Source organism: Psittacula echo (genome assembly GCF_963264785.1).
Source record: "Psittacula echo genome assembly, chromosome: 19".
Lineage (NCBI taxonomy): Eukaryota > Metazoa > Chordata > Aves > Psittaciformes > Psittacidae > Psittacula > Psittacula echo.
The window spans coordinates 7,601,823-7,625,208 of NC_137755.1; positions in this window are offsets into that span (position 1 = coordinate 7,601,823).

The window sequence follows — 23,386 nt, forward strand, 5'->3', positions numbered from 1 at the left end:
AGGGCCTGCGAGCGTGAGGCTCTTCCTATCTGTCCGTAGAGTGCTTCATCCACAGAGTCCTCTTGATCAGGTGGTCTCTAGCAGATGCCCACAGTAATGTCTCCCATGGCTGTTCTCCCTTTAAACCTGACCCATCAACTCTCTGTTGACTGCTCACCTGTCCTCAGACAGAGTTGCATGCTCTGAAGCCATCACAAAGCCCTGGCGGTCGCTGTGGAGACACCCATTGTGATGGGGCCCCCACGCTGAGCGTGGGCTATTGAAGGAGCCAGAGCCCTGCAGTAACCAGTGCAGAGGAGACCCCTCCCTCGGGAGGCTGCATTTCCCGTGGCTGCCCTGCGCATCCAGGTACATGTTCTTTGACTTTGCAATCCTGTTTTAGTGTTGCCTTGAAACACATGGTGGGTGCGTGCTCTAAAGGGAGGAGAAGCTGTCAGGAGATGTGCTGGTGCCATCCCAGCTGTAGGAGCAGGGGATGGGTGAGGAGGAGGCGCTGGGCTTGTTCCTGTGCTTGGAGCTGAGCTCTGCCTGCAGAGGGGCTGGGGGCGAAGCAGGAGCCTTCTGTGTGCAGGAGCTGCTGGTGTCAGAGGTGCTGAGAAGGTGTCAGGGCAGGAGAACTTCTACCTCCCAGTCAGAGCCTGCTGCCTCGGACAGTCCGTGGGATCTGTCAGGGGGACTCCCTTGGTTTCTCTGTGTAGATAAGGAGGAGGATGATGTTCTGCAGAGCAGGGCTTCACTCTGCACTGTGCGATGGCCAGTGTAAGGCAGGCCTTTGTCCCGGGGCTGGCTGCAGGCTGTGACTGTGGGTGTGCAGCGAGGGGTGCCCATCTCTGTCCTTGCGAGCAGGGTCGCTGCAGCCTAGGGGCTGTGTGCAGGGGCAGGAGCTCTGCCTCCTGCCAGGGTCAGCACTCAGCTATGAGGACGAAAGGCACGGACCCAGAGGTATTTGCCAAGCACATCTGTGTTTGCCTTGCAATTACATGAGGCGAAAGGTCTATCAACATCCTCTTGCCAGTTCCGACGTCCTTGTTCCTTGCCAGTTCCAACATCTTCCAAGTACCAGTCAGGGACGGGTCACTCCTAATTGCCTGCTGTAGTTCCTCCTTCCCATGGTCTCTGACAGTTTCGATGCATTCCAACCCCCACACTCAGCCTGCCCGGGAGCTCCCCACAGTGCTGGGGGAGAAGCTCGGGGGGAAGGAACACCACCTGGCAGGAAAGGAAAGGAAAAGCGTTCTTGTGCACTGGAGAAGGTGCTGTGTGAGTCAGGGCTGCTCAGAGCTCCACATGACTCTGAGTTCAGAGGGTCCTTCTGAAAGACACTGAGGCAGCATTTGCCTTCAAAGGAAGGATTCTGAGCTCTGATGTTTTCCACTCTTGGTGGGCAGGTTGGGCAGTGGGAGCTGGGAATTTCCTTCTCTGCTTTGGAGAAGGCACCGAGAGTCTTGTCAGGACTTGTGTGAGCTTCTCCTGAGACCCTGCACAGGCAGAGATGCTCCTGGGCAGAGCCCTGCTGCCGGGAGGGGTGTGCAGGGCAGAGCTGAGCACACAGCCCATGGGATGGGCTCCGGGAGCACTGAGAGGGAGCAGAGCTGGGCCCAGAGCAGCAGCTCCTGGCAGGGACAGCTCCAGGCGGCAGAGACATGGGCAGGGAGTGAGGGGAAAGTGCAGCCCAGGCCTGGGGAGGGTGCGTTCAGGCAGCTCTCTTGGTGTCTGGCACTGGAGGTGGCTGCTGGCCATGCTCTGCTGGGCACAGTCCTTTGCTTCTCCCCATGAGACCTCCGTCATCTGCTCTTTGAATCATTGCTCCCCTGCTCTCAGCACAGGATGCTTGGTTGTTATTAAGATCAATCTGTGTTTGAAGGCAACTTAAAAGCACTGCAAGTGGAAGCAGTGGTCAAATGGGAAAGGACTCTTAGTGGCTCTGGACTAAGCTAGAAAGAGCTGAGAACTTCCAACTGTATCAATACTCTTCCCATTTTCAGTCATCCGTAGAATACTTTATACGCCAAAGGAAAAATGTCAGCAGTGTTACACTAGGAAATAAAGAACACAGACAAAATGATTTTTGATGAGAAAATGAACATGAGCCAGCTGTGTGCAGTCGCTTGGGGTATTGTGTGCAGTTCTGGTGTCCTCAACATCAAAAGGACATGGAACTGTTGGAGCAAGTCCAGAGGAGGGCCACAAGGATGATGAGGGGACTGGAGCACCTCCCATATGAAGACAGGCTGAGAAAGTTGGGGCTGTTCAGCCTGGAGAAGAGAAGGCTGCGTGGAGACCTCATAGCAGCCTTCCAGTATCTAAAGGAGGCCTATTAATATGCTGGAGAGGGCCTCTTCACTAGGGACTGGAGTGATAGGACAAGGGGTAACATGCTCAAACATAAACAGAGGAAGTTTAGATTGGATATAAGGAAGAAGTTCTTGACTGTAAGGGTGGTGAGGCACTGGAAGAGGTTGCCCAGGGAAGTCGTGAATGCTCCATCCCTGGCAGTGTTCAAGGCCATTTTGGATAGAGCCTTGGGTGACATGGTTTAGTGTGAGGTGTCCCTGCCCATAGCAGGGGGGTTGGAACTAGATGGTCTTAAGGTCCTTTTCAACCCTAACTGTTCTATGATTCTACAATTCTAAGGCCATGCCGAGCCTCTCTTGTGCAGCCCAGACTCATCCGAGTCAGATGTACAAATAGTGAACTTTACAATCAAGTTGGAATTTATCTTCTATCCCTTGTGATTATCAGAGCTGGACAAAGCACTGCTTCAGAGCAAACCTGACTCCCGTCCAACCTGGCCTTGAACACTGCGAAGGATGGGGCAGCCACAGCTTCTCTGCTGGTTAGGGTTCTCTGCTGGGTTAGGGTTAGGGTTAGGGTTTTAGGGGGTTAGGGCGTTAGGGGGTTAGGGCGTTAGGGTGTTAGGGTGTTAGGGGGTTAGGGGGTTAGGGTTAGGGTTAGGGTTTTATGGGGTTAGGGTTTTATGGGGTTAGGGTTTTATGGGGTTAGGGTTTTAGGGTTTTAGGGGTTAGGGGTTAGGGGTTAGGGTTAGGGTTAGGGTTAGGGTTAAGAGTTAGGCTTAGGGGTTAGGGTTAGGGTTAGGGTTAGGGTTAGGGTTAGGGTTAGGTTATATTTGTCTCTATTCCTAAAGTCACCATTGTAGCGTTTAGTTATAAAGTACCTAAGATACAAACCAACACAACTGCAGTATTCAGCGTATGAAGCTTCTCTATTGATTTATGATTTCTAAATACAATCACCTACTGGAACAGTACCTAAAATATAGAACAGCAAAGTTACAAAATTTTAACCTATGTACAAAGGCTTTCTTTGCAAACTACAAACTTTTCAAATATAATCACTGCTAGAACGGTTTCAGAAATTTTCACCCTCCTGTAAATCTGTCGCTGGGAGCTCAGCACAAGGGGACAGTCAAGGCCCACGCAAGCCCACTGGGCATTGCGGAAGGCAGGAGGGGTGCTGGCAGGTTCTAGTGATCCCTGTGCCAGGCATTCCAGAAGTCACAGAAATTTCTAAACTGAAAAGTAAGAAAAAAAAATTCAAAATAACTTTTATCCGTTGCCCTTTGCAATCTTCCTGCACTCGGAATCCTAAAATGTGCTGTGCAATCTGCAAGGCTTGACAAATCCCAAAGGTTTTCATGAGTCCCATGGTGTATTTGGATTGAGTCCGTGAACCTCAGGTGCTGAGAGGAGACTGAGGACTGAGGAAAGGTGAGACTGACTGGTCTGTAATTCCCTGGCTCATCCGTTTTCCCCTTCTTGAAAAATGGGGTCATATTTCCCTTTCTCCAGTCATCAGGAACTTCACCTGAGTGCCATGATTTTTCAAATATGATGGCCAGTGTCTTAGCAACTTCATTTGCCAGCTCCTTCAGGACCCGCAGATGGATGTCCAGGTCCCATGGACTTGTGTACGTTTAGGTTTTTAAGATGGTCTCAAACCAGATCCTCTCCTACAGTGGGCCTAGGGTCTTTATTCTCACATTCCCTGTGTCTGCATTCCAAGACTTGGGTGGTGCGGTCAGAGCCTTTGCCAGTGAAGACAGAGGCAAAGAAGTCATTAAGAACCTCAGCCGTCTGCAAATCTAGGGTAGCCAGTTCTCTTGATAGTTTCTGGAGGGGGCCTACGTTGTCCCTACCCTATCTTTCATTTGCAATGTAACTATAGAATCCCTTCCTGTTATCTTTCACACCCCTAGCCAAGTTGAATTCTAACTGGGCCTTAGCTTTCCTAACCTGGTCCATAGCTTCTCAGACAACATCCCTGTATTCTTCCCAGACGGCCTGTCCTTGCTTCCACCTTTGATAAGCCTTTTTTTTCCTTCCAAGTTTCCTCAGCAGCTCCTTATCCATCCAGTCAGGTCTCCTGGCCGTCCTGCTGCACTTCCTTCTAGTTGCGATGCAATACTCTTGAGCTTGTAGTAGGAGATCCTTGAATATCAACCAACAACCTTGGGCTCCCCTGCCCTCTAGGGCTATATCCCATGGAACCTTCCTAAGCAGGTTCCTGAAGAGGCCAAAGTCTGCTCTCTTGAAGTCCAGGGCAGTGAGCTCGCTGCACGCTCTTCTCACTGTGCTGAGGATCTCAAATTCGACCATCTCATGATGGCTGCAACCAAGGCTGCTCTGGAGTGTCACATTTCCAATGAGCCCTTCCCTGTTGGTGAGCATGAGGTCTGGCATGGCACCCCTCCTTGTCGGCTCCTCTATTACTTGCAGAAGGAAGTTATCTTCCACACAATCGAGGAACCTCCTGGATTGCTTGTGCTGGGCCGTACCATTGCTCCAACAGATGTCAGGGTGGTTGAAGTCCCCCATGAGAACAAGGGCCTGCGAGCGTGAGGCTCTTCCTATCTGTCCGTAGAGTGCTTCATCCACAGAGTCCTCTTGATCAGGTGGTCTCTAGCAGATGCCCACAGTAATGTCTCCCATGGCTGTTCTCCCTTTAAACCTGACCCATCAACTCTCTGTTGACTGCTCACCTGTCCTCAGACAGAGTTGCATGCTCTGAAGCCATCACAAAGCCCTGGCGGTCGCTGTGGAGACACCCATTGTGATGGGGCCCCCACGCTGAGCGTGGGCTATTGAAGGAGCCAGAGCCCTGCAGTAACCAGTGCAGAGGAGACCCCTCCCTCGGGAGGCTGCATTTCCCGTGGCTGCCCTGCGCATCCAGGTACATGTTCTTTGACTTTGCAATCCTGTTTTAGTGTTGCCTTGAAACACATGGTGGGTGCGTGCTCTAAAGGGAGGAGAAGCTGTCAGGAGATGTGCTGGTGCCATCCCAGCTGTAGGAGCAGGGGATGGGTGAGGAGGAGGCGCTGGGCTTGTTCCTGTGCTTGGAGCTGAGCTCTGCCTGCAGAGGGGCTGGGGGCGAAGCAGGAGCCTTCTGTGTGCAGGAGCTGCTGGTGTCAGAGGTGCTGAGAAGGTGTCAGGGCAGGAGAACTTCTACCTCCCAGTCAGAGCCTGCTGCCTCGGACAGTCCGTGGGATCTGTCAGGGGGACTCCCTTGGTTTCTCTGTGTAGATAAGGAGGAGGATGATGTTCTGCAGAGCAGGGCTTCACTCTGCACTGTGTGATGGCCAGTGTAAGGCAGGCCTTTGTCCCGGGGCTGGCTGCAGGCTGTGACTGTGGGTGTGCAGCGAGGGGTGCCCATCTCTGTCCTTGCGAGCAGGGTCGCTGCAGCCTAGGGGCTGTGTGCAGGGGCAGGAGCTCTGCCTCCTGCCAGGGTCAGCACTCAGCTATGAGGACGAAAGGCACGGACCCAGAGGTATTTGCCAAGCACATCTGTGTTTGCCTTGCAATTACATGAGGCGAAAGGTCTATCAACATCCTCTTGCCAGTTCCGACGTCCTTGTTCCTTGCCAGTTCCAACATCTTCCAAGTACCAGTCAGGGACGGGTCACTCCTCATTGCCTGCTGTAGTTCCTCCTTCCCATGGTCTCTGACAGTTTCGATGCATTCCAACCCCCACACTCAGCCTGCCCGGGAGCTCCCCACAGTGCTGGGGGAGAAGCTCGGGGGGAAGGAACACCACCTGGCAGGAAAGGAAAGGAAAAGCGTTCTTGTGCACTGGAGAAGGTGCTGTGTGAGTCAGGGCTGCTCAGAGCTCCACATGACTCTGAGTTCAGAGGGTCCTTCTGAAAGACACTGAGGCAGCATTTGCCTTCAAAGGAAGGATTCTGAGCTCTGATGTTTTCCACTCTTGGTGGGCAGGTTGGGCAGTGGGAGCTGGGAATTTCCTTCTCTGCTTTGGAGAAGGCACCGAGAGTCTTGTCAGGACTTGTGTGAGCTTCTCCTGAGACCCTGCACAGGCAGAGATGCTCCTGGGCAGAGCCCTGCTGCCGGGAGGGGTGTGCAGGGCAGAGCTGAGCACACAGCCCATGGGATGGGCTCCGGGAGCACTGAGAGGGAGCAGAGCTGGGCCCAGAGCAGCAGCTCCTGGCAGGGACAGCTCCAGGCGGCAGAGACATGGGCAGGGAGTGAGGGGAAAGTGCAGCCCAGGCCTGGGGAGGGTGCGTTCAGGCAGCTCTCTTGGTGTCTGGCACTGGAGGTGGCTGCTGGCCATGCTCTGCTGGGCACAGTCCTTTGCTTCTCCCCATGAGACCTCCGTCATCTGCTCTTTGAATCATTGCTCCCCTGCTCTCAGCACAGGATGCTTGGTTGTTATTAAGATCAATCTGTGTTTGAAGGCAACTTAAAAGCACTGCAAGTGGAAGCAGTGGTCAAATGGGAAAGGACTCTTAGTGGCTCTGGACTAAGCTAGAAAGAGCTGAGAACTTCCAACTGTATCAATACTCTTCCCATTTTCAGTCATCCGTAGAATACTTTATACGCCAAAGGAAAAATGTCAGCAGTGTTACACTAGGAAATAAAGAACACAGACAAAATGATTTTTGATGAGAAAATGAACATGAGCCAGCTGTGTGCAGTCGCTTGGGGTATTGTGTGCAGTTCTGGTGTCCTCAACATCAAAAGGACATGGAACTGTTGGAGCAAGTCCAGAGGAGGGCCACAAGGATGATGAGGGGACTGGAGCACCTCCCATATGAAGACAGGCTGAGAAAGTTGGGGCTGTTCAGCCTGGAGAAGAGAAGGCTGCGTGGAGACCTCATAGCAGCCTTCCAGTATCTAAAGGAGGCCTATTAATATGCTGGAGAGGGCCTCTTCACTAGGGACTGGAGTGATAGGACAAGGGGTAACATGCTCAAACATAAACAGAGGAAGTTTAGATTGGATATAAGGAAGAAGTTCTTGACTGTAAGGGTGGTGAGGCACTGGAAGAGGTTGCCCAGGGAAGTCGTGAATGCTCCATCCCTGGCAGTGTTCAAGGCCATTTTGGATAGAGCCTTGGGTGACATGGTTTAGTGTGAGGTGTCCCTGCCCATAGCAGGGGGGTTGGAACTAGATGGTCTTAAGGTCCTTTTCAACCCTAACTGTTCTATGATTCTACAATTCTAAGGCCATGCCGAGCCTCTCTTGTGCAGCCCAGACTCATCCGAGTCAGATGTACAAATAGTGAACTTTACAATCAAGTTGGAATTTATCTTCTATCCCTTGTGATTATCAGAGCTGGACAAAGCACTGCTTCAGAGCAAACCTGACTCCCGTCCAACCTGGCCTTGAACACTGCGAAGGATGGGGCAGCCACAGCTTCTCTGCTGGTTAGGGTTCTCTGCTGGGTTAGGGTTAGGGTTAGGGTTTTAGGGGGTTAGGGCGTTAGGGGGTTAGGGCGTTAGGGTGTTAGGGTGTTAGGGGGTTAGGGGGTTAGGGTTAGGGTTAGGGTTTTATGGGGTTAGGGTTTTATGGGGTTAGGGTTTTATGGGGTTAGGGTTTTAGGGTTTTAGGGGTTAGGGGTTAGGGGTTAGGGTTAGGGTTAGGGTTAAGAGTTAGGCTTAGGGGTTAGGGTTAGGGTTAGGGTTAGGGTTAGGGTTAGGGTTAGGTTATATTTGTCTCTATTCCTAAAGTCACCATTGTAGCGTTTAGTTATAAAGTACCTAAGATACAAACCAACACAACTGCAGTATTCAGCGTATGAAGCTTCTCTATTGATTTATGATTTCTAAATACAATCACCTACTGGAGCAGTACCTAAAATATAGAACAGCAAAGTTACAAAATTTTAACCTATGTACAAAGGCTTTCTTTGCAAACTACAAACTTTTCAAATATAATCACTGCTAGAACGGTTTCAGAAATTTTCACCCTCCTGTAAATCTGTCGCTGGGAGCTCAGCACAAGGGGACAGTCAAGGCCCACGCAAGCCCACTGGGCATTGCGGAAGGCAGGAGGGGTGCTGGCAGGTTCTAGTGATCCCTGTGCCAGGCATTCCAGAAGTCACAGAAATTTCTAAACTGAAAAGTAAGAAAAAAAAATTCAAAATAACTTTTATCCGTTGCCCTTTGCAATCTTCCTGCACTCGGAATCCTAAAATGTGCTGTGCAATCTGCAAGGCTTGACAAATCCCAAAGGTTTTCATGAGTCCCATGGTGTATTTGGATTGAGTCCGTGAACCTCAGGTGCTGAGAGGAGACTGAGGACTGAGGAAAGGTGAGACTGACTGGTCTGTAATTCCCTGGCTCATCCGTTTTCCCCTTCTTGAAAAATGGGGTCATATTTCCCTTTCTCCAGTCATCAGGAACTTCACCTGAGTGCCATGATTTTTCAAATATGATGGCCAGTGTCTTAGCAACTTCATTTGCCAGCTCCTTCAGGACCCGCAGATGGATGTCCAGGTCCCATGGACTTGTGTACGTTTAGGTTTTTAAGATGGTCTCAAACCAGATCCTCTCCTACAGTGGGCCTAGGGTCTTTATTCTCACATTCCCTGTGTCTGCATTCCAAGACTTGGGTGGTGCGGTCAGAGCCTTTGCCAGTGAAGACAGAGGCAAAGAAGTCATTAAGAACCTCAGCCGTCTGCAAATCTAGGGTAGCCAGTTCTCTTGATAGTTTCTGGAGGGGGCCTACGTTGTCCCTACCCTATCTTTCATTTGCAATGTAACTATAGAATCCCTTCCTGTTATCTTTCACACCCCTAGCCAAGTTGAATTCTAACTGGGCCTTAGCTTTCCTAACCTGGTCCATAGCTTCTCAGACAACATCCCTGTATTCTTCCCAGACGGCCTGTCCTTGCTTCCACCTTTGATAAGCCTTTTTTTTCCTTCCAAGTTTCCTCAGCAGCTCCTTATCCATCCAGTCAGGTCTCCTGGCCGTCCTGCTGCACTTCCTTCTAGTTGCGATGCAATACTCTTGAGCTTGTAGTAGGAGATCCTTGAATATCAACCAACAACCTTGGGCTCCCCTGCCCTCTAGGGCTATATCCCATGGAACCTTCCTAAGCAGGTTCCTGAAGAGGCCAAAGTCTGCTCTCTTGAAGTCCAGGGCAGTGAGCTCGCTGCACGCTCTTCTCACTGTGCTGAGGATCTCAAATTCGACCATCTCATGATGGCTGCAACCAAGGCTGCTCTGGAGTGTCACATTTCCAATGAGCCCTTCCCTGTTGGTGAGCATGAGGTCTGGCATGGCACCCCTCCTTGTCGGCTCCTCTATTACTTGCAGAAGGAAGTTATCTTCCACACAATCGAGGAACCTCCTGGATTGCTTGTGCTGGGCCGTACCATTGCTCCAACAGATGTCAGGGTGGTTGAAGTCCCCCATGAGAACAAGGGCCTGCGAGCGTGAGGCTCTTCCTATCTGTCCGTAGAGTGCTTCATCCACAGAGTCCTCTTGATCAGGTGGTCTCTAGCAGATGCCCACAGTAATGTCTCCCATGGCTGTTCTCCCTTTAAACCTGACCCATCAACTCTCTGTTGACTGCTCACCTGTCCTCAGACAGAGTTGCATGCTCTGAAGCCATCACAAAGCCCTGGCGGTCGCTGTGGAGACACCCATTGTGATGGGGCCCCCACGCTGAGCGTGGGCTATTGAAGGAGCCAGAGCCCTGCAGTAACCAGTGCAGAGGAGACCCCTCCCTCGGGAGGCTGCATTTCCCGTGGCTGCCCTGCGCATCCAGGTACATGTTCTTTGACTTTGCAATCCTGTTTTAGTGTTGCCTTGAAACACATGGTGGGTGCGTGCTCTAAAGGGAGGAGAAGCTGTCAGGAGATGTGCTGGTGCCATCCCAGCTGTAGGAGCAGGGGATGGGTGAGGAGGAGGCGCTGGGCTTGTTCCTGTGCTTGGAGCTGAGCTCTGCCTGCAGAGGGGCTGGGGGCGAAGCAGGAGCCTTCTGTGTGCAGGAGCTGCTGGTGTCAGAGGTGCTGAGAAGGTGTCAGGGCAGGAGAACTTCTACCTCCCAGTCAGAGCCTGCTGCCTCGGACAGTCCGTGGGATCTGTCAGGGGGACTCCCTTGGTTTCTCTGTGTAGATAAGGAGGAGGATGATGTTCTGCAGAGCAGGGCTTCACTCTGCACTGTGCGATGGCCAGTGTAAGGCAGGCCTTTGTCCCGGGGCTGGCTGCAGGCTGTGACTGTGGGTGTGCAGCGAGGGGTGCCCATCTCTGTCCTTGCGAGCAGGGTCGCTGCAGCCTAGGGGCTGTGTGCAGGGGCAGGAGCTCTGCCTCCTGCCAGGGTCAGCACTCAGCTATGAGGACGAAAGGCACGGACCCAGAGGTATTTGCCAAGCACATCTGTGTTTGCCTTGCAATTACATGAGGCGAAAGGTCTATCAACATCCTCTTGCCAGTTCCGACGTCCTTGTTCCTTGCCAGTTCCAACATCTTCCAAGTACCAGTCAGGGACGGGTCACTCCTAATTGCCTGCTGTAGTTCCTCCTTCCCATGGTCTCTGACAGTTTCGATGCATTCCAACCCCCACACTCAGCCTGCCCGGGAGCTCCCCACAGTGCTGGGGGAGAAGCTCGGGGGGAAGGAACACCACCTGGCAGGAAAGGAAAGGAAAAGCGTTCTTGTGCACTGGAGAAGGTGCTGTGTGAGTCAGGGCTGCTCAGAGCTCCACATGACTCTGAGTTCAGAGGGTCCTTCTGAAAGACACTGAGGCAGCATTTGCCTTCAAAGGAAGGATTCTGAGCTCTGATGTTTTCCACTCTTGGTGGGCAGGTTGGGCAGTGGGAGCTGGGAATTTCCTTCTCTGCTTTGGAGAAGGCACCGAGAGTCTTGTCAGGACTTGTGTGAGCTTCTCCTGAGACCCTGCACAGGCAGAGATGCTCCTGGGCAGAGCCCTGCTGCCGGGAGGGGTGTGCAGGGCAGAGCTGAGCACACAGCCCATGGGATGGGCTCCGGGAGCACTGAGAGGGAGCAGAGCTGGGCCCAGAGCAGCAGCTCCTGGCAGGGACAGCTCCAGGCGGCAGAGACATGGGCAGGGAGTGAGGGGAAAGTGCAGCCCAGGCCTGGGGAGGGTGCGTTCAGGCAGCTCTCTTGGTGTCTGGCACTGGAGGTGGCTGCTGGCCATGCTCTGCTGGGCACAGTCCTTTGCTTCTCCCCATGAGACCTCCGTCATCTGCTCTTTGAATCATTGCTCCCCTGCTCTCAGCACAGGATGCTTGGTTGTTATTAAGATCAATCTGTGTTTGAAGGCAACTTAAAAGCACTGCAAGTGGAAGCAGTGGTCAAATGGGAAAGGACTCTTAGTGGCTCTGGACTAAGCTAGAAAGAGCTGAGAACTTCCAACTGTATCAATACTCTTCCCATTTTCAGTCATCCGTAGAATACTTTATACGCCAAAGGAAAAATGTCAGCAGTGTTACACTAGGAAATAAAGAACACAGACAAAATGATTTTTGATGAGAAAATGAACATGAGCCAGCTGTGTGCAGTCGCTTGGGGTATTGTGTGCAGTTCTGGTGTCCTCAACATCAAAAGGACATGGAACTGTTGGAGCAAGTCCAGAGGAGGGCCACAAGGATGATGAGGGGACTGGAGCACCTCCCATATGAAGACAGGCTGAGAAAGTTGGGGCTGTTCAGCCTGGAGAAGAGAAGGCTGCGTGGAGACCTCATAGCAGCCTTCCAGTATCTAAAGGAGGCCTATTAATATGCTGGAGAGGGCCTCTTCACTAGGGACTGGAGTGATAGGACAAGGGGTAACATGCTCAAACATAAACAGAGGAAGTTTAGATTGGATATAAGGAAGAAGTTCTTGACTGTAAGGGTGGTGAGGCACTGGAAGAGGTTGCCCAGGGAAGTCGTGAATGCTCCATCCCTGGCAGTGTTCAAGGCCATTTTGGATAGAGCCTTGGGTGACATGGTTTAGTGTGAGGTGTCCCTGCCCATAGCAGGGGGGTTGGAACTAGATGGTCTTAAGGTCCTTTTCAACCCTAACTGTTCTATGATTCTACAATTCTAAGGCCATGCCGAGCCTCTCTTGTGCAGCCCAGACTCATCCGAGTCAGATGTACAAATAGTGAACTTTACAATCAAGTTGGAATTTATCTTCTATCCCTTGTGATTATCAGAGCTGGACAAAGCACTGCTTCAGAGCAAACCTGACTCCCGTCCAACCTGGCCTTGAACACTGCGAAGGATGGGGCAGCCACAGCTTCTCTGCTGGTTAGGGTTCTCTGCTGGGTTAGGGTTAGGGTTAGGGTTTTAGGGGGTTAGGGCGTTAGGGGGTTAGGGCGTTAGGGTGTTAGGGTGTTAGGGGGTTAGGGGGTTAGGGTTAGGGTTAGGGTTTTATGGGGTTAGGGTTTTATGGGGTTAGGGTTTTATGGGGTTAGGGTTTTAGGGTTTTAGGGGTTAGGGGTTAGGGGTTAGGGTTAGGGTTAGGGTTAGGGTTAAGAGTTAGGCTTAGGGGTTAGGGTTAGGGTTAGGGTTAGGGTTAGGGTTAGGGTTAGGTTATATTTGTCTCTATTCCTAAAGTCACCATTGTAGCGTTTAGTTATAAAGTACCTAAGATACAAACCAACACAACTGCAGTATTCAGCGTATGAAGCTTCTCTATTGATTTATGATTTCTAAATACAATCACCTACTGGAACAGTACCTAAAATATAGAACAGCAAAGTTACAAAATTTTAACCTATGTACAAAGGCTTTCTTTGCAAACTACAAACTTTTCAAATATAATCACTGCTAGAACGGTTTCAGAAATTTTCACCCTCCTGTAAATCTGTCGCTGGGAGCTCAGCACAAGGGGACAGTCAAGGCCCACGCAAGCCCACTGGGCATTGCGGAAGGCAGGAGGGGTGCTGGCAGGTTCTAGTGATCCCTGTGCCAGGCATTCCAGAAGTCACAGAAATTTCTAAACTGAAAAGTAAGAAAAAAAAATTCAAAATAACTTTTATCCGTTGCCCTTTGCAATCTTCCTGCACTCGGAATCCTAAAATGTGCTGTGCAATCTGCAAGGCTTGACAAATCCCAAAGGTTTTCATGAGTCCCATGGTGTATTTGGATTGAGTCCGTGAACCTCAGGTGCTGAGAGGAGACTGAGGACTGAGGAAAGGTGAGACTGACTGGTCTGTAATTCCCTGGCTCATCCGTTTTCCCCTTCTTGAAAAATGGGGTCATATTTCCCTTTCTCCAGTCATCAGGAACTTCACCTGAGTGCCATGATTTTTCAAATATGATGGCCAGTGTCTTAGCAACTTCATTTGCCAGCTCCTTCAGGATCCGCAGATGGATGTCCAGGTCCCATGGACTTGTGTACGTTTAGGTTTTTAAGATGGTCTCAAACCAGATCCTCTCCTACAGTGGGCCTAGGGTCTTTATTCTCACATTCCCTGTGTCTGCATTCCAAGACTTGGGTGGTGCGGTCAGAGCCTTTGCCAGTGAAGACAGAGGCAAAGAAGTCATTAAGAACCTCAGCCGTCTGCAAATCTAGGGTAGCCAGTTCTCTTGATAGTTTCTGGAGGGGGCCTACGTTGTCCCTACCCTATCTTTCATTTGCAATGTAACTATAGAATCCCTTCCTGTTATCTTTCACACCCCTAGCCAAGTTGAATTCTAACTGGGCCTTAGCTTTCCTAACCTGGTCCATAGCTTCTCAGACAACATCCCTGTATTCTTCCCAGACGGCCTGTCCTTGCTTCCACCTTTGATAAGCCTTTTTTTTCCTTCCAAGTTTCCTCAGCAGCTCCTTATCCATCCAGTCAGGTCTCCTGGCCGTCCTGCTGCACTTCCTTCTAGTTGCGATGCAATACTCTTGAGCTTGTAGTAGGAGATCCTTGAATATCAACCAACAACCTTGGGCTCCCCTGCCCTCTAGGGCTATATCCCATGGAACCTTCCTAAGCAGGTTCCTGAAGAGGCCAAAGTCTGCTCTCTTGAAGTCCAGGGCAGTGAGCTCGCTGCACGCTCTTCTCACTGTGCTGAGGATCTCAAATTCGACCATCTCATGATGGCTGCAACCAAGGCTGCTCTGGAGTGTCACATTTCCAATGAGCCCTTCCCTGTTGGTGAGCATGAGGTCTGGCATGGCACCCCTCCTTGTCGGCTCCTCTATTACTTGCAGAAGGAAGTTATCTTCCACACAATCGAGGAACCTCCTGGATTGCTTGTGCTGGGCCGTACCATTGCTCCAACAGATGTCAGGGTGGTTGAAGTCCCCCATGAGAACAAGGGCCTGCGAGCGTGAGGCTCTTCCTATCTGTCCGTAGAGTGCTTCATCCACAGAGTCCTCTTGATCAGGTGGTCTCTAGCAGATGCCCACAGTAATGTCTCCCATGGCTGTTCTCCCTTTAAACCTGACCCATCAACTCTCTGTTGACTGCTCACCTGTCCTCAGACAGAGTTGCATGCTCTGAAGCCATCACAAAGCCCTGGCGGTCGCTGTGGAGACACCCATTGTGATGGGGCCCCCACGCTGAGCGTGGGCTATTGAAGGAGCCAGAGCCCTGCAGTAACCAGTGCAGAGGAGACCCCTCCCTCGGGAGGCTGCATTTCCCGTGGCTGCCCTGCGCATCCAGGTACATGTTCTTTGACTTTGCAATCCTGTTTTAGTGTTGCCTTGAAACACATGGTGGGTGCGTGCTCTAAAGGGAGGAGAAGCTGTCAGGAGATGTGCTGGTGCCATCCCAGCTGTAGGAGCAGGGGATGGGTGAGGAGGAGGCGCTGGGCTTGTTCCTGTGCTTGGAGCTGAGCTCTGCCTGCAGAGGGGCTGGGGGCGAAGCAGGAGCCTTCTGTGTGCAGGAGCTGCTGGTGTCAGAGGTGCTGAGAAGGTGTCAGGGCAGGAGAACTTCTACCTCCCAGTCAGAGCCTGCTGCCTCGGACAGTCCGTGGGATCTGTCAGGGGGACTCCCTTGGTTTCTCTGTGTAGATAAGGAGGAGGATGATGTTCTGCAGAGCAGGGCTTCACTCTGCACTGTGCGATGGCCAGTGTAAGGCAGGCCTTTGTCCCGGGGCTGGCTGCAGGCTGTGACTGTGGGTGTGCAGCGAGGGGTGCCCATCTCTGTCCTTGCGAGCAGGGTCGCTGCAGCCTAGGGGCTGTGTGCAGGGGCAGGAGCTCTGCCTCCTGCCAGGGTCAGCACTCAGCTATGAGGACGAAAGGCACGGACCCAGAGGTATTTGCCAAGCACATCTGTGTTTGCCTTGCAATTACATGAGGCGAAAGGTCTATCAACATCCTCTTGCCAGTTCCGACGTCCTTGTTCCTTGCCAGTTCCAACATCTTCCAAGTACCAGTCAGGGACGGGTCACTCCTAATTGCCTGCTGTAGTTCCTCCTTCCCATGGTCTCTGACAGTTTCGATGCATTCCAACCCCCACACTCAGCCTGCCCGGGAGCTCCCCACAGTGCTGGGGGAGAAGCTCGGGGGGAAGGAACACCACCTGGCAGGAAAGGAAAGGAAAAGCGTTCTTGTGCACTGGAGAAGGTGCTGTGTGAGTCAGGGCTGCTCAGAGCTCCACATGACTCTGAGTTCAGAGGGTCCTTCTGAAAGACACTGAGGCAGCATTTGCCTTCAAAGGAAGGATTCTGAGCTCTGATGTTTTCCACTCTTGGTGGGCAGGTTGGGCAGTGGGAGCTGGGAATTTCCTTCTCTGCTTTGGAGAAGGCACCGAGAGTCTTGTCAGGACTTGTGTGAGCTTCTCCTGAGACCCTGCACAGGCAGAGATGCTCCTGGGCAGAGCCCTGCTGCCGGGAGGGGTGTGCAGGGCAGAGCTGAGCACACAGCCCATGGGATGGGCTCCGGGAGCACTGAGAGGGAGCAGAGCTGGGCCCAGAGCAGCAGCTCCTGGCAGGGACAGCTCCAGGCGGCAGAGACATGGGCAGGGAGTGAGGGGAAAGTGCAGCCCAGGCCTGGGGAGGGTGCGTTCAGGCAGCTCTCTTGGTGTCTGGCACTGGAGGTGGCTGCTGGCCATGCTCTGCTGGGCACAGTCCTTTGCTTCTCCCCATGAGACCTCCGTCATCTGCTCTTTGAATCATTGCTCCCCTGCTCTCAGCACAGGATGCTTGGTTGTTATTAAGATCAATCTGTGTTTGAAGGCAACTTAAAAGCACTGCAAGTGGAAGCAGTGGTCAAATGGGAAAGGACTCTTAGTGGCTCTGGACTAAGCTAGAAAGAGCTGAGAACTTCCAACTGTATCAATACTCTTCCCATTTTCAGTCATCCGTAGAATACTTTATACGCCAAAGGAAAAATGTCAGCAGTGTTACACTAGGAAATAAAGAACACAGACAAAATGATTTTTGATGAGAAAATGAACATGAGCCAGCTGTGTGCAGTCGCTTGGGGTATTGTGTGCAGTTCTGGTGTCCTCAACATCAAAAGGACATGGAACTGTTGGAGTAAGTCCAGAGGAGGGCCACAAGGATGATGAGGGGACTGGAGCACCTCCCATATGAAGACAGGCTGAGAAAGTTGGGGCTGTTCAGCCTGGAGAAGAGAAGGCTGCGTGGAGACCTCATAGCAGCCTTCCAGTATCTAAAGGAGGCCTATTAATATGCTGGAGAGGGCCTCTTCACTAGGGACTGGAGTGATAGGACAAGGGGTAACATGCTCAAACATAAACAGAGGAAGTTTAGATTGGATATAAGGAAGAAGTTCTTGACTGTAAGGGTGGTGAGGCACTGGAAGAGGTTGCCCAGGGAAGTCGTGAATGCTCCATCCCTGGCAGTGTTCAAGGCCATTTTGGATAGAGCCTTGGGTGACATGGTTTAGTGTGAGGTGTCCCTGCCCATAGCAGGGGGGTTGGAACTAGATGGTCTTAAGGTCCTTTTCAACCCTAACTGTTCTATGATTCTACAATTCTAAGGCCATGCCGAGCCTCTCTTGTGCAGCCCAGACTCATCCGAGTCAGATGTACAAATAGTGAACTTTACAATCAAGTTGGAATTTATCTTCTATCCCTTGTGATTATCAGAGCTGGACAAAGCACTGCTTCAGAGCAAACCTGACTCCCGTCCAACCTGGCCTTGAACACTGCGAAGGATGGGGCAGCCACAGCTTCTCTGCTGGTTAGGGTTCTCTGCTGGGTTAGGGTTAGGGTTAGGGTTTTAGGGGGTTAGGGCGTTAGGGGGTTAGGGCGTTAGGGTGTTAGGGTGTTAGGGGGTTAGGGGGTTAGGGTTAGGGTTAGGGTTTTATGGGGTTAGGGTTTTATGGGGTTAGGGTTTTATGGGGTTAGGGTTTTAGGGTTTTAGGGGTTAGGGGTTAGGGGTTAGGGTTAGGGTTAGGGTTAGGGTTAAGAGTTAGGCTTAGGGGTTAGGGTTAGGGTTAGGGTTAGGGTTAGGGTTAGGGTTAGGTTATATTTGTCTCTATTCCTAAAGTCACCATTGTAGCGTTTAGTTATAAAGTACCTAAGATACAAACCAACACAACTGCAGTATTCAGCGTATGAAGCTTCTCTATTGATTTATGATTTCTAAATACAATCACCTACTGGAACAGTACCTAAAATATAGAACAGCAAAGTTACAAAATTTTAACCTATGTACAAAGGCTTTCTTTGCAAACTACAAACTTTTCAAATATAATCACTGCTAGAACGGTTTCAGAAATTTTCACCCTCCTGTAAATCTGTCGCTGGGAGCTCAGCACAAGGGGACAGTCAAGGCCCACGCAAGCCCACTGGGCATTGCGGAAGGCAGGAGGGGTGCTGGCAGGTTCTAGTGATCCCTGTGCCAGGCATTCCAGAAGTCACAGAAATTTCTAAACTGAAAAGTAAGAAAAAAAAATTCAAAATAACTTTTATCCGTTGCCCTTTGCAATCTTCCTGCACTCGGAATCCTAAAATGTGCTGTGCAATCTGCAAGGCTTGACAAATCCCAAAGGTTTTCATGAGTCCCATGGTGTATTTGGATTGAGTCCGTGAACCTCAGGTGCTGAGAGGAGACTGAGGACTGAGGAAAGGTGAGACTGACTGGTCTGTAATTCCCTGGCTCATCCGTTTTCCCCTTCTTGAAAAATGGGGTCATATTTCCCTTTCTCCAGTCATCAGGAACTTCACCTGAGTGCCATGATTTTTCAAATATGATGGCCAGTGTCTTAGCAACTTCATTTGCCAGCTCCTTCAGGACCCGCAGATGGATGTCCAGGTCCCATGGACTTGTGTACGTTTAGGTTTTTAAGATGGTCTCAAACCAGATCCTCTCTTACAGTGGGCCTAGGGTCTTTATTCTCACATTCCCTGTGTCTGCATTCCAAGACTTGGGTGGTGCGGTCAGAGCCTTTGCCAGTGAAGACAGAGGCAAAGAAGTCATTAAGAACCTCAGCCGTCTGCAAATCTAGGGTAGCCAGTTCTCTTGATAGTTTCTGGAGGGGGCCTACGTTGTCCCTACCCTATCTTTCATTTGCAATGTAACTATAGAATCCCTTCCTGTTATCTTTCACACCCCTAGCCAAGTTGAATTCTAACTGGGCCTTAGCTTTCCTAACCTGGTCCATAGCTTCTCAGACAACATCCCTGTATTCTTCCCAGACGGCCTGTCCTTGCTTCCACCTTTGATAAGCCTTTTTTTTCCTTCCAAGTTTCCTCAGCAGCTCCTTATCCATCCAGTCAGGTCTCCTGGCCGTCCTGCTGCACTTCCTTCTAGTTGCGATGCAATACTCTTGAGCTTGTAGTAGGAGATCCTTGAATATCAACCAACAACCTTGGGCTCCCCTGCCCTCTAGGGCTATATCCCATGGAACCTTCCTAAGCAGGTTCCTGAAGAGGCCAAAGTCTGCTCTCTTGAAGTCCAGGGCAGTGAGCTCGCTGCACGCTCTTCTCACTGTGCTGAGGATCTCAAATTCGACCATCTCATGATGGCTGCAACCAAGGCTGCTCTGGAGTGTCACATTTCCAATGAGCCCTTCCCTGTTGGTGAGCATGAGGTCTGGCATGGCACCCCTCCTTGTCGGCTCCTCTATTACTTGCAGAAGGAAGTTATCTTCCACACAATCGAGGAACCTCCTGGATTGCTTGTGCTGGGCCGTACCATTGCTCCAACAGATGTCAGGGTGGTTGAAGTCCCCCATGAGAACAAGGGCCTGCGAGCGTGAGGCTCTTCCTATCTGTCCGTAGAGTGCTTCATCCACAGAGTCCTCTTGATCAGGTGGTCTCTAGCAGATGCCCACAGTAATGTCTCCCATGGCTGTTCTCCCTTTAAACCTGACCCATCAACTCTCTGTTGACTGCTCACCTGTCCTCAGACAGAGTTGCATGCTCTGAAGCCATCACAAAGCCCTGGCGGTCGCTGTGGAGACACCCATTGTGACGGGGCCCCCACGCTGAGCGTGGGCTATTGAAGGAGCCAGAGCCCTGCAGTAACCAGTGCAGAGGAGACCCCTCCCTCGGGAGGCTGCATTTCCCGTGGCTGCCCTGCGCATCCAGGTACATGTTCTTTGACTTTGCAATCCTGTTTTAGTGTTGCCTTGAAACACATGGTGGGTGCGTGCTCTAAAGGGAGGAGAAGCTGTCAGGAGATGTGCTGGTGCCATCCCAGCTGTAGGAGCAGGGGATGGGTGAGGAGGAGGCGCTGGGCTTGTTCCTGTGCTTGGAGCTGAGCTCTGCCTGCAGAGGGGCTGGGGGCGAAGCAGGAGCCTTCTGTGTGCAGGAGCTGCTGGTGTCAGAGGTGCTGAGAAGGTGTCAGGGCAGGAGAACTTCTACCTCCCAGTCAGAGCCTGCTGCCTCGGACAGTCCGTGGGATCTGTCAGGGGGACTCCCTTGGTTTCTCTGTGTAGATAAGGAGGAGGATGATGTTCTGCAGAGCAGGGCTTCACTCTGCACTGTGCGATGGCCAGTGTAAGGCAGGCCTTTGTCCCGGGGCTGGCTGCAGGCTGTGACTGTGGGTGTGCAGCGAGGGGTGCCCATCTCTGTCCTTGCGAGCAGGGTCGCTGCAGCCTAGGGGCTGTGTGCAGGGGCAGGAGCTCTGCCTCCTGCCAGGGTCAGCACTCAGCTATGAGGACGAAAGGCACGGACCCAGAGGTATTTGCCAAGCACATCTGTGTTTGCCTTGCAATTACATGAGGCGAAAGGTCTATCAACATCCTCTTGCCAGTTCCGACGTCCTTGTTCCTTGCCAGTTCCAACATCTTCCAAGTACCAGTCAGGGACGGGTCACTCCTCATTGCCTGCTGTAGTTCCTCCTTCCCATGGTCTCTGACAGTTTCGATGCATTCCAACCCCCACACTCAGCCTGCCCGGGAGCTCCCCACAGTGCTGGGGGAGAAGCTCGGGGGGAAGGAACACCACCTGGCAGGAAAGGAAAGGAAAAGCGTTCTTGTGCACTGGAGAAGGTGCTGTGTGAGTCAGGGCTGCTCAGAGCTCCACATGACTCTGAGTTCAGAGGGTCCTTCTGAAAGACACTGAGGCAGCATTTGCCTTCAAAGGAAGGATTCTGAGCTCTGATGTTTTCCACTCTTGGTGGGCAGGTTGGGCAGTGGGAGCTGGGAATTTCCTTCTCTGCTTTGGAGAAGGCACCGAGAGTCTTGTCAGGACTTGTGTGAGCTTCTCCTGAGACCCTGCACAGGCAGAGATGCTCCTGGGCAGAGCCCTGCTGCCGGGAGGGGTGTGCAGGGCAGAGCTGAGCACACAGCCCATGGGATGGGCTCCGGGAGCACTGAGAGGGAGCAGAGCTGGGCCCAGAGCAGCAGCTCCTGGCAGGGACAGCTCCAGGCGGCAGAGACATGGGCAGGGAGTGAGGGGAAAGTGCAGCCCAGGCCTGGGGAGGGTGCGTTCAGGCAGCTCTCTTGGTGTCTGGCACTGGAGGTGGCTGCTGGCCATGCTCTGCTGGGCACAGTCCTTTGCTTCTCCCCATGAGACCTCCGTCATCTGCTCTTTGAATCATTGCTCCCCTGCTCTCAGCACAGGATGCTTGGTTGTTATTAAGATCAATCTGTGTTTGAAGGCAACTTAAAAGCACTGCAAGTGGAAGCAGTGGTCAAATGGGAAAGGACTCTTAGTGGCTCTGGACTAAGCTAGAAAGAGCTGAGAACTTCCAACTGTATCAATACTCTTCCCATTTTCAGTCATCCGTAGAATACTTTATACGCCAAAGGAAAAATGTCAGCAGTGTTACACTAGGAAATAAAGAACACAGACAAAATGATTTTTGATGAGAAAATGAACATGAGCCAGCTGTGTGCAGTCGCTTGGGGTATTGTGTGCAGTTCTGGTGTCCTCAACATCAAAAGGACATGGAACTGTTGGAGCAAGTCCAGAGGAGGGCCACAAGGATGATGAGGGGACTGGAGCACCTCCCATATGAAGACAGGCTGAGAAAGTTGGGGCTGTTCAGCCTGGAGAAGAGAAGGCTGCGTGGAGACCTCATAGCAGCCTTCCAGTATCTAAAGGAGGCCTATTAATATGCTGGAGAGGGCCTCTTCACTAGGGACTGGAGTGATAGGACAAGGGGTAACATGCTCAAACATAAACAGAGGAAGTTTAGATTGGATATAAGGAAGAAGTTCTTGACTGTAAGGGTGGTGAGGCACTGGAAGAGGTTGCCCAGGGAAGTCGTGAATGCTCCATCCCTGGCAGTGTTCAAGGCCATTTTGGATAGAGCCTTGGGTGACATGGTTTAGTGTGAGGTGTCCCTGCCCATAGCAGGGGGGTTGGAACTAGATGGTCTTAAGGTCCTTTTCAACCCTAACTGTTCTATGATTCTACAATTCTAAGGCCATGCCGAGCCTCTCTTGTGCAGCCCAGACTCATCCGAGTCAGATGTACAAATAGTGAACTTTACAATCAAGTTGGAATTTATCTTCTATCCCTTGTGATTATCAGAGCTGGACAAAGCACTGCTTCAGAGCAAACCTGACTCCCGTCCAACCTGGCCTTGAACACTGCGAAGGATGGGGCAGCCACAGCTTCTCTGCTGGTTAGGGTTCTCTGCTGGGTTAGGGTTAGGGTTAGGGTTTTAGGGGGTTAGGGCGTTAGGGGGTTAGGGCGTTAGGGTGTTAGGGTGTTAGGGGGTTAGGGGGTTAGGGTTAGGGTTAGGGTTTTATGGGGTTAGGGTTTTATGGGGTTAGGGTTTTATGGGGTTAGGGTTTTAGGGTTTTAGGGGTTAGGGGTTAGGGGTTAGGGTTAGGGTTAGGGTTAGGGTTAAGAGTTAGGCTTAGGGGTTAGGGTTAGGGTTAGGGTTAGGGTTAGGGTTAGGGTTAGGTTATATTTGTCTCTATTCCTAAAGTCACCATTGTAGCGTTTAGTTATAAAGTACCTAAGATACAAACCAACACAACTGCAGTATTCAGCGTATGAAGCTTCTCTATTGATTTATGATTTCTAAATACAATCACCTACTGGAACAGTACCTAAAATATAGAACAGCAAAGTTACAAAATTTTAACCTATGTACAAAGGCTTTCTTTGCAAACTACAAACTTTTCAAATATAATCACTGCTAGAACGGTTTCAGAAATTTTCACCCTCCTGTAAATCTGTCGCTGGGAGCTCAGCACAATGGGACAGTCAAGGCCCACGCAAGCCCACTGGGCATTGCGGAAGGCAGGAGGGGTGCTGGCAGGTTCTAGTGATCCCTGTGCCAGGCATTCCAGAAGTCACAGAAATTTCTAAACTGAAAAGTAAGAAAAAAAATTCAAAATACCTTTTATCCGTTGCCCTTTGCAATCTTCCTGCACTCGGAATCCTAAAATGTGCTGTGCAATCTGCAAGGCTTGACAAATCCCAAAGGTTTTCATGAGTCCCATGGTGTATTTGGATTGAGTCCGTGAACCTCAGGTGCTGAGAGGAGACTGAGGACTGAGGAAAGGTGAGACTGACTGGTCTGTAATTCCCTGGCTCATCCATTTTCCCCTTCTTGAAAAATGGGGTCATATTTCCCTTTCTCCAGTCATCTGGAACTTCACCTGAGTGCCATGATTTTTCAAATATGATGGCCAGTGTCTTAGCAACTTCATTTGCCAGCTCCTTCAGGACCCGCAGATGGATGTCCAGGTCCCATGGACTTGTGTACGTTTAGGTTTTTAAGATGGTCTCAAACCAGATCCTCTCCTACAGTGGGCCTAGGGTCTTTATTCTCACATTCCCTGTGTCTGCATTCCAAGAC